The sequence below is a fragment of the Molossus molossus genome, unplaced genomic scaffold (assembly GCF_014108415.1).
Source record: "Molossus molossus isolate mMolMol1 unplaced genomic scaffold, mMolMol1.p scaffold_m16_p_10, whole genome shotgun sequence".
Taxonomy (NCBI): Eukaryota; Metazoa; Chordata; class Mammalia; order Chiroptera; family Molossidae; genus Molossus; species Molossus molossus.
This window is the reverse complement of record NW_023425345.1, coordinates 22,671,088-22,683,336: the sequence shown is the minus strand read 5'-3', so window position 1 is coordinate 22,683,336 and position 12,249 is coordinate 22,671,088.

Below are 12,249 nucleotides of genomic sequence, written 5' to 3'. Positions count from 1 at the left end.
GGAGGAGGGGGCTGGCGGGGAGGTGCTTCCGGGGCAGCCGGACCCCTCCCCCAGCCCCCCTCCCCTCGGCGCCCTCCTCCCCCTCCCTTCGCGCGTCCCTCGTTTCCTGCCGGCGCCCGTTGCCATGACGACGGCGCTCCCGGGCCTCTGCGCTCTAGGCCCGGGGGTTCCCCCCGCCCTCTCTTTCTCCTCTTTTTTTTCCCTTCTTTCTCCCCGAGTTCGGCTCTCCGGTTGCACGGACGGCGCTGAGCAAGTGCTGGCCTCTAGTGGGGAACTCACCTCTTCCAGAAAGGGAGACGGGAGAAGGGAGGGAAGTGACGTGAAAAGGGGAAAAAATAAGGTATTTTTCTGGAGCCTTGGGGAATAAGGGATAGAAAGAAAGAATCAAAGGCCCAACAGGCAGAGAGGGAGGAAGAGCACAGCACCGAGCCCAGAGAAACGAACGACTGGGAAAGGAGAGAACCGCAAAGCCAGCCGAGATTGAGCGAAAGGAGAGAGAAGGTTGATTGTTTCATCGCTCACCTCAACTCCAAGAAGGCGGGAAAGAATCCCCACGGAAACAGGGAACCCGTTAGGAGTTGGCATTCGCTTAAACGCAGCAACCTAACCGAACTTACTTTGAATAACACGTCTAAGTCTGTAATTGCAGGGATTTTTGTGTCCTTGTGTGTTCTTAGCTGTAAATGTGCATGTAAAAGAGAACGACAAAAACAAGGGAGAAGGCAGGGGTATAGAATAGAACAATGGGGCTGTATTTGGGAATGCAAAAACATTTGATAAGGCAGTAGTAGCCTTTGTCATTTATTCGTTTTTAATTCTCTTAAACTTTGAACATGTAGCAGATATTTAGAGAGCACCTACTCTGGGCCACTCACTGTTTTGGAAGCTTGGATTATTATATTAGTGCAGAGAACAAAGATAACTGCCCTCATTCACCTTTACAGAAGGCCAGGGAACATCTTGTGGATAAGTGTTGGTGCTTTCCCTGTTGTTATAGTCCCCTGACTATTTTTACCTCATGTCTTTTCCCAACCTCTGTTCTATCCAGTTATTTTCTTTGTCAACCCACTCTTTCTTGTCTCCTTTAAGAGCTAATGCATGATTTGTTTTTACAAAAGATATAGAAGTGTTCCCTTTGTTCTTTGTTTATAAGTTAGATCCGTTTAGATTTGCATTGAGAGAGGAGTGTTTGGACTCTTAATTAGCAGTAGCCAGATTTGTGTCAGAGAAGAATTTCTGCCAGGCTTCAGGGAACCAGTCAGACAAGTATGTGAGGGAAGAAACCAGAGGGCAGCCAAAGGACTGGAAAAGCACAAGTATGAGGTGTGGGGAGGTGAAAGGGTATGTTGCCAGGATGGATGACAGGCTTTTGGCTGAGGATGAATTGAAAAGATTCTGGCAGAGAACTAATGGTAAAAACTAGGTAAAGAATTAATCATTTAATTCAAACCTAGATTTGTGGCATGTCAAAGTGTAAAGCTTTCTTGTGAAGGCTTAGAATGGATATACTGAGCCTAAGCTGAATATCCTAACACAGTGAAAAAGTTGTACCTATAGATAATTTTCAGATTATATGACATCCAGGTCAAGAAACATTACTCTTGTGCTTTCATGGATTCTGTGGGAGAAGTATCACGGTTAAGTGTCTACAAAAAGCCTGTAACGTATCCCAAGGTTAGGAGTCTAGATACGAAGAGTGTATTTTTTCCAAAAGCCTAGAGAACTTGCCTAATGGGTCCCTGGCCATTTCAGCCCCATTAGATAATGGAGCAAAACCACTACCAATTCATTTAGTTACATCTCACCTCTAAAGATTATTTTTGTATTTTCTAGATCATTGGCCCCTACATCCACTAAAAGTTATACGTTTGTATAATGTTAGGGCATAAAATAGTAATGATATATAATGTTGTTGACTGTCGAACATAAATCTAGCCTAGGAATACTCTATCCCACAACATGCCTTATTGATTATGGGCCAGTAGTTTAACTTATGTAGAGGCTTTACCTCATATTTCACAGTAATTTTTTTCAAGTTCATTATTCTCCAAAACATAGAAGTCTTTCTGGGTCATAGGTCTAAGCAATTTCCTAAAGGAAAATTCAGGATAAAAAAGAAATGTATCAACAGTAACATGGAGTAGTAGAAAACCTCCATTCATAAGAAAATCGTGGTGGAGCGAATCAGTTTGGAAGCAGGTATGGAATGGCTTATCTCAATCTAAACAGAGCAAAACAATTTGTGATTCCTAGAAAATGCACAACTGACTTTTCTTTTTTTGTAAAACTTTCTCATTTTTCATTTAATGATCCTGCTGGAATTTGTCTTTTCTTTTTTAAACCAAATAGTTCTTGTGAATGGAGGCTAAATAATTTCTTTACTCTGCATAACACTGAAAGGCATTAGCCTAAATAGGTGAAAAGGAAATGCATTCTATCTGGTGAGTGGAAATTGAATCCTCCCCCTGCAAACTTATTGAAATAAGGAAAGATCAGGATTTTAAAGGAAATCAACTGTTTGGAAGCAACTAAAGCAAATAGAATAGAAAGTAGGCTAATGTAATTTTGTGTATCAACTGAGCATTGAATGAGCATCCTTCAAGCTTCTCTTCTAAGCCTAGCATTGTGCAGTGAATTGTGAAGGAAGAGGTAGTCCTTAACCCTAGAGGTGTTAGTATCATTGGAATGTGTCTATTTACAAGGAACCAAGTAAGTAAGCATGTGTGATCACATTTTTATGCAAATGTGGGTAGGATAAAGTGGGGGGGGGATCAAGACCTTTAATCTAACCACCACCAATTTGGGATGTGAACCCCCGTACACATTCCACCCCCATCCCACCACAATTCTGTATGCCACGTTAAGGTCTAGTTGGGAGAAAATTAAATGAAGATAAAGGGGATTTATAGACTCTTAGATATTTAAAGAAAAAAAAAAAAAAAAAAACTTTGAAATTATCTAATCCCCTCAATTTTGAGTGGAGAAAATTGAAAGATAAATGTAGAAGAGGAACATTCTATAATCCTTGGTAAATAGATGTCCGAAAATATCTGTTAAATTAATTTCCTAGATGTTTTCCCTTCTCTAAACTGGGGGAAAAAAGGGGGGGGGATTAAAACATCTAGAGATACTTCTCATTCCTCATCACTAATACCCATGATGGAGTTCAGGACATACCCCAAATATAGCACCTTGGCATATTACTTTTACCTGAAGATGTTTGAGAAAAAGGCAGAAATAGGAAAGTCACTGTGACTTCTTCCTTCCCTCTTTCTTCTTTCCTAAGTCAGGTCATAAAACCCTCTGAGAGATACCCCTGAAGAAAGGGAGGATCTTTATCCCTGAAGACATAAGGATACCAAGAATTCTAACAAACAGGACTTGCTAACTTTCCCCCAGTTAACTGCACTTACCTCATACTCCTTAACCTATGATACTCCTCCACGACTATCCACTCTTCTTCATCCCAGCATAAAAATACACCTGCCTAGCCTGGTCGATGTGACTCAGAAGATTGACGATGTCCCATGGACTGAGGGGACCCCGATTGATTTCTGCTCAGGGATTCAGGTTCGATCCCTAGTAGGGGGCTTGCAGGAGGCAGCTGATCAATGTATCTTTCTCACATCAATGTTTCTCTCCCTTCCTCTCTCTAAAAAAAAATCAGTAAAGCCCTGGCCGGTTTGGCTCAGCGGTTGGAGCATTGGCCTGCGGACCAGAGAGTCCTGGTTCGGTTCCCGCTCGGGGCATGTACCAAAACAAAAACAAAAAAATCAGTAAAAACATTTTTTAAAAAGAATGAGCTCATTTAAAAAAAAAAAAATACACCAGTCTAGTCCCACTGGTGTGGTGAAGCGTCATCCCTTGGACTGAGAGGTCCCAGTTTGATTCCTGGTCAGGGTTTTGGCTCGATCCCCAGTAGGGGTTGTGCAGGAGGCGGCCAGTCGATGTTCTCTCTCACTGATGTCTCTGTCTCTCTCTTCTTCTCCCTTCCAAACCCTCCTTTCCTGCATCTTTGTCTCTCCCTGCCTCTGTCTTCCACAGCTTTTCTGGCCTGTCTCTGTCTGCCCCAAACTCTAGCTTCGCCTCTGTGCCTTTGTCTGTCTCCTGTCCTCTCCCATGTCTCTGTCTGTGGTCTCCCTGAGGGTTCCTCATCAGGTAAGGCCTCTCGTGCCCAGGGTTCTGTGTCTAGATGTCCAGCTGGCACCTAGGTCTGGAGCTACTTTCTGGCTCCTATGACAATCCGCTACAGTCAATCCAGGTGGGGCAATGAGTCTGGAATACTGCTCCCCCCCTCTTGTAGGGTCCCGTGAAGGCCCATTCTCTATGGACTCCTTGTCTCCTGCAGTGGTAATTGCATTGCTGCTGGAGGTTTTGGTCCCTGGGTCGCTGACCTGGGACATCTTCCCACTGGCTCTAGTGACCCTGGCTCTGACGGTGCAGTAGCCAGTTGTGGGGGTGAGACGGAGGGAGGTGGGCTGTCAGGCAGGTGAGGTTCCCCATCCTTAGCAGAGTGTATGGTGGTGGAGGTGGAGGGGCCTCTTTCAAATCCCCTTGTAATATAGGAGGCCACTTAATTCGCCGTGAAGTCCTTTCACTTTGTGATTTCTATCTCTCTCTCCTTCTCACCTCACACTGTCCCTGACTAGTAACACAGAATTGGACCCAAAGAGGCCTGATTTGGACTATTTTCAAACACTGGTCAATGTAGGGAAATTAGTCAGATGGCCAAAGTCTCTGGTGACTACCCTATACATGGCCTGGACTGTGGGGACATCAAGGGTGCCTTCAGAGGGCTATTCCACACCAAGGGTAGGCTGTTCTAATTCATAGAGCGTGCGCAATTTTCCAGGGGTCAATTTGACCACATAATCTCCTGAGAACCCCTTTATTTATTTTTTATTTTTTTATTTTTTTATTTTTTATCCTCACCCGAGGACATTTTTCCATTTTTTGTTCAGACAGAGCGGGAGGGAGAGAGAGGAAGAGAGAGAGAGAAAAACATCGATGTGGAGGGACACATCGAGTGGCTGCTACCCGCACGACCAACCAGGGCCGGGGACAAACTGCAACCGAGGTACGTGCCCTTAGCAGGAACCGAACCCGGGTCTCTCTGTACCAAAGGCCGACGCTCTAACCGCTGAGCCAAACCGGCCAGGGCGAGAGCCCCTTTATAAAATTATTTTTTTTATTATTCCTCACCCAAGGATACTGTCCTATTTATCATCAGACTGGTTGCCTCCTGCATGACCCAACCAGGACCAGGGACAAACCGCAACCGAGGTATGTGCCCTTGGCCGGAATTGAACCTGCAACTCATTGGTCTGTGGGCCGACTCTCTAACCGCTGAGCCAAACCGGCCAGGGCAAGAGCAGTATATTATTTGACTGGGAATGAATTTTCTGCACATAAACCCACACGTAAACCAAAATTACTAATAAAAAAGCAAGCCCAAATGGATTCTGGCATCAAGAGTATTAGTGGAAAGTCTGGGAATATTGCCCCAGGAACTATCCAGGTGTGCTCAGCTTTAGTAATTCTACACTTTATAATACAACCATTTTCCCAATACATTCAAACTTGACATATATATATACACACACACATATGAAGACAAGTTTAGAGTTCTTAAGTATGAACTATAATATTGCATGAATAGTCTCTCGTGTTTGTCTTGGGAATGACTTATAATGATGACTCAGAAGAGGAAGCAACAACATTGATCCCAGCAGGAAATGGCTTCTGGACCTAATGGCTCCTTAGTCCTTGCTAAAGGTGATTATTTTACTGTCTGAGTGTCACATAGGTAGTCTGATTTCTTAGCTTTGAATATGTAGGAGAGGAAAAAGTAATCTTTCCTTTACCCTCTTAGGTTGTACAGCTAGGGTCTGCTAATTAGGCTGACAAAGGATTAATAGGAGAAAAGATTTATTTTGTATGCACATGAGGATAGGGGCTCACAGAAGAAAACAAACAAACAAAAAAAAACCTACAAAAATCCCCAAAAGCAGTTAGGCCTGAGAGCTTATATTATGGTTTTAACTAGGGCAATAAATTTGTGGAGAAGTGCTAAGACTAAGAAAAGGGCGACTGGTCTTCTAGGTGCAGTAAATTGGGAGAAGGTAAAATATATGGGAGAAATAAATGGAAAATAAGCATGACCTTAGGAAGGTTTGTTTGTGCAGACCCACTTAAGTGCCACCTTCCCCATATTGCCACCCAAGAATCAGTTGTTCTCTTCTTTCTGGTGTGGCAAAGGGAAGGGGAACACCTTTGCGAAGGGAGAGTTATGCCCTGGTTTTAGGCAGACTGAGGTGGTAGAGAGCTTTCCTTGCATCTGCTGTTTCTCAGTTGCCGTCAGCTCAGTGTGAACTTTATGCCAGTGTGGCATGTTTTTGATACCCATTAAATGCACCACTCATAAAACCTAAATTCATATACCTGAATCTGTTATTCTCTGCACAAACGTAAAACCTTTTAGAGAATTAGTAAATATCTCCCATGATTTAGTTATTCACTTCATTCAAGGTATGCTAGGCTTTGTGAACATACTAAGATAAACAAAAATATCCACACCTGCCCTGGCCTGTGTGGTTCAGCTGGTTGGAGTGTCGTCCCAAAAGCCAAAGGCAGCATCCAATCCCTGGTCAGGGAGTGTGCGGGAGGCAGCAGATGGATGTTTCTCTCTTTAAAAAAAAAAAAAAAAAAAATCAATAAAATTTTTTAAAAATTTATTTTTTTTAGCAAATTAATATAATTAGAAAACAAAGTGATATAGATATAGATATAGATATAGATATAGATATAGATATAGATATATAGTTTAATGTGACTAAGAGCACAAACTTTGGGATCTGGGTTTGGATCTTGACTGTGCTACTTACTAATCCTGCACTTACATGGTCCTGGGCATGTAACATAACCTCTGTAAGTCTCATTCTCCTTATCTGTAAAATTAGGGACCTACCTAGCTTTCAGGGTTGTTATGAGAACTAAGTGAATGATACACAGAATTCATTTAGCCCATTGATTGTCCTTGGTAAGCATTCAATAAATACTGATTGTTGATATTAACAACTAGAGTGTAAGCAGATTGTGATAAGAGCTCTATAAGAAGATGATACCTATTCAAGGATACCAATATCCCCATCTGGTCATCAAAAGAGTTGCCATTCCTACGAACAAGAGAAAAATAATATTTAAAGTAAGGTTTGGTCAGAATATGAAGGGATCAGAGGGACAATCTTTAAGAATCTTCTCTCTTTAACAAACAGACCAAATGACAACCTCAACAGTTATTTATATTAACTAACTATGCTAAATGACTTATCCATTTAGTCTTCACATTGATCCTGAGAGGTGGTCATTACAGTGGCCCATCTAGGTTTGGGGCCTGTATTCAAACTCTGTCTCTGATTGGCTTCCAGGAAGGTCTTAGGGAGGAGCCAGATCCAGAGAGGAACCACTGCAAAGAAGCAGCACCTTCCCCACAAACTGACCCTCCTTGTCCCTTAGCAACCAGGGCAAAATCATGTGTGGGGGGGACCTGGAGAGTATTATGCTAAGTGAAAGAAGCCAATCAGAGAAAGACAAATATCACATGATCTCACTTATTTGTGGAATATAATGAATAAAAACAGACCCAGAGACATAGAAGTAGGGTTCAGACTGACAAATCTCAGAGGAGGGGGACAGGCTGGGGCAGGGAGGGAAGGCGGAGGAAAGAGATCAACCAAAGAACTTACATGAATATATGCATAACCAATGGACATAGACAAAAATGCTGGGGGGGGGGGGGGGGTTGGGAGGAGGGTGTCAATGGGAGAGAAAGGAGAAGTATCTGTGACAAAAATAAATTAATTAATAAAAAATTGATGCATAAAAAAAAAATAGGTCCATGATTTTTTGAGTTGTAAGCCTCGGAGGTTGTTTGTGCCAAAAGGTGAAATGTAGGATGAACTCACAAAAGCTCCCCTAATTTCTATTTTTTAACTATAAATAACTATAATATAATTGTGTCACCATGATATGATAAATATAAAATAAAATAATTAACTGGAAAAGGCTGTAAAACAAAAGTTCTAGGAGAGAAAATTAAAATTTATTGAAAACTTTGAAAGTTAAGCCATTGAAGTAAGACACTTTTCAGGAGAAAATAAGCAGTACATATACTTTTAGTACGTTATGTTTTTTACATTTTGCTAGGCAATGTAAGAGGTACAGAAGAACTATAAAATATTGACCCTATTCTCAAAAAGCTCATAATATGGTAGAGTAGAAGGAAATTATTAATGTAAATTGAAGCAGCCAACCAACACATACAAATATTTTTTTACCATAAATATTAAAACCATGCAATACATTATGTCTTGGCAGTGAGTGGAAGAAAAGAAGGAAACTAATACTGGGCTAAGTAATTTCACATGTGATGTCTTATTTGATCCTCTCAAGCATTCATTGAATTAAGGACTATTTTCTCCATTTTTATAAATGAGGTTACGGAAACTGATATGCTAGTCTTACCCATGGTAACATAAATGTAAGTACAGGGGCTAAAACTCTATCAAATTCTAAATCTCTTACTGTTTTTACCATATTGAGGAAGACTTTAAGACTGGTCACAAATGTTCCAGATCTTTCTCCTTCTAGGCATATGGTAGGATTATGCTTCCCCGCCCATTTGAAGTCAGGTATGGCCATGTGACCTACTCCTGCCAGTGAAACATCAGTGGATATGAAATGCTTCACTCTGGGCAGAAGCCTCAAGAGCCTGTGCATGAGATTAACCTTGTTCTCTAATCTGCCACAACATAGAGCAGCATTCAATATAGCTGCTGTTCAACCACCTCGGTTCCTGGAATGAAGACAACACGAAGCACAGGCTCTATCCAACCCACAATGGACATGCAGAATAAGTATTTTTACTTCAAGGGCTAAGTTTTGAGGTTGTTTATTTTGGCAGCTTAACCTACCCAATCCTGACTCATCGATACTAAAAATAAGGTGCTATTCTCATTAAATTCCTAAAATAGGTAACTTTCATTTAAGGACCAGTCAGCAGGTGACAAAGAAACTTAGTGGAGACCAAAAGTATGGGATACTATGTCATTATGTTTTCTATAATAACTTGAAAGTCAGGTAATGTGTCTGATGATGTTATAGCTCTAGCATTTTGAAGCTAGAATATTAAAGCATGTATTGCTTACTGAATTTAAACGAATTTGACAAGGTACTACAAGAGATGACCATAGTGGGGAAGGGGGGGGGATTTATAGGGGGAAAGGAGGAACATCTGTAACAAAAATAAATTAATAAAAAATAAATAAATAAAAGCAAAAAAAAGGGGGGGGGGGAGAGAGAGATGACCATAGCAAAGAACTGGCCAGTTTTCAATCAGGAAGCGAAGGGGAAAGAATGAGTCTAGAAACCTGGAGACTTATGGGCTTAGAAGAGACAAGTGCCAATTAGACCTTAGTTTTATGGCAATGATCAAATCAAGGTATGGTAGTCATATTAGTTGTTAAAACCTTAAATGGATTGCCCAGCACACCCTTTCAGTTAGGGAGGAAAAAAAAGGCTTAGGGTTGAGTTCTCCACCAAAGTTTGATAGGCTTGAAGTACAGTTAAGTTGAGAAGAGGTAAGACTTGAAAGGAAGAATTACAGACAAATCTACTGATACATGGAGCTGATAAGAATAAAACAGATAAGCTAACTAGATTTTGAAACCATGAATGTGTATTAAGAAAATTGTCACTGAAAAATGACTCCTGGATTCCTAATCCTCTGCAGGCAGGGAGCAAGTTGTAAAACCTGCTCAGTAATCCAATGCCCTCTTCAGATCTGGCCAGGTAGGTAACAGCAAAGGTGAGCTCCCAGAGGGTGCAGCCATAACCACACAGAACATGAACTGGTGAGTCTTTCCCAGGGAACAAAACTGGGGCCTTAATTAAAGGAATTTCACACGCCCTAGGTAAGAGACCCTCTGAACATTTATCTAGAATTTCTCCAGAGTTACAATTTTTCTGGTTCAAAATAAATAAATAAATAATAAGCACCTAGGATACATTATCTTATTTTTAAATATATGTTTATTGATTTTTGTTTTAGAGAGAAGAAGGGAGAGACAGAGACATCAGTGCAAGAGAGATATATCAATCGGTTGCCTCCTGTACGCCCTCTAATAGGGATAGAGCCTGAAACACAGACATGTGCCCTGACTGGGAATCGAACTGGGACCTCTCAGTCCATGGGATGACGCTCAAACCACTGAGTCACACCAGCTGGCTTTTATTTTAAGCTATCACTACCGCCCACACATCGCAGAAGGCTAATTGTTGGGGAAACACCAGCACATCAGATGTTCTGTGAGTTTGTTACCTGTTCAGTTTCTGTAGCCCTCGGGTGTCCTGTGCTGCTTGTCTTGAATATCATAAAGAATTCTGCACTTTGAGTCTCAGTGTCCTCATTTTTCAGCTGAAGAGATCTTTTTAGATGATTTCTAAAAGCACTTTTAATTTTTATTTATTTAATTTTATTTTTTAAAGCCACTTTCTTTAAAATAATTTTTTTTTCTTTATTGATTTCAAGAGAGAGAGGAAGGGCGAGGGAGAGACAGAAACATTGATGAGAGAGAATATTGATTGGCGGCCTCCTGCATGCCCCACACTGGGGATCGGGCCCACAACCTGGGCATGTGGCCTGACCAGGAATCGAACCGGCAACCTCTTGATGCATGGGTCAACACTCAACCACTGAACCACACTGGCTGAGCTAAAGACACTTTTAATTTTTTTAAAGTAGTGATTCTATTCTCTGCCAATCATGGGCAGTTCTTGAACTTCATCCGGGATTCAGACAATGATCTTCATTGCATCTCCTAAAAAATAGTACAGTGTTGCCTCTCCCAAGGACCACTAACATGAAAAGCTTGCACTGATGAGGGACATTAGTCACAGGATAGAGTCTTATATATTCAGGATGATGGCTTTGATCTGGGAAATTTTATGTGTACATTTCTCTGTAAAATATCTAGAAACATGATCACAGGATGCATAGAACAAATGCCTGACATGGAAAACAGAAAAGTAACCTCAGCTTCCAGAGAATGCAAAAGCTATTTACTCTGTCTGGAACATTCCCCCCATACCTCACCCTTATACCTACATCATTCCTGCCGATCCTTTATCAAGCAGAGCAAGCAGCACTTCAAGAAATCCTGACTTCAGCCCTCAAGATTAGGGTAGGTTCCCATAACTCCTGTCCTTTGCTATATTTATTCTACTCATAACCATACATTCAGTATTTATCTTCCCTGCTTAGCTCTAAGCCCTACAGGGTCAGGGAGTGTAGTTATCATGTTCATCCTGTGCCTAGCACAGTACCTGGCACTCAGGAGGTGCCCAACAAATATGTTTCATGAAGGCCTCTCCAGTTAGTGCTGTGGAATATTTCTCTCCCCTGCCACACCACTCTATAACTACGCTATAAGATGGAAAAGAAGAAACCAAGAATTGGAGAAAGTGCCCCAGTGGTTTTGCCAAAACCATAATCTGTTAGATAAATTGCTAAGGAGGAAAATACTAATAGAATACTTCAAACAGTAATTCTATGCAATGCAAAAGATTAAAATATGCATACTCTGAAAAAAGTACATCACATACAACTACAGAACAAATGCCATTGGATAGCTATTATTTAAGGATTATCTCGCCCAGCCAGTGTGGCTCAGTGGACTGAGTGGTGTCCCATGGACTGAGAAATCCCGGTTCAATTCCCGGTCAGGGCACATGTGTGGGTTTCGGGCTCCATCCCCAGTGGCAGGCCTGCAGGAGGCAGTCAATCAGTGTTTCTCTCTGACATGGATGTTTCTATCTCTCTCTGGATTTCTACAACAACTGTTATAGAGTAAAAGATTCTTAATTTACACACATATAATTGAATATGCACAAACTATTTCTGAAAACATGTACAAGAAACAGAACCATCCACACAGTCTACATTAACTTGCCCTTACTATTCTACTGTCTTCATCAGCATGACTTTAATATTCCATGAAACTTTTGCTCAGAAAATAAAAGTTGCAAATAACTGTACTGTTCATTTCAGAAACATCCACAAAAACCATTTCAAGCTGTTCAACTTTTCAATAGACAGTTATTAAATGATTATTCTCTAAGACTTTTCGAAACCCTCATTTTGCTGTGTCAACAATCTTAACCATGATTCTCACCCAATCTTAAACCCCTACA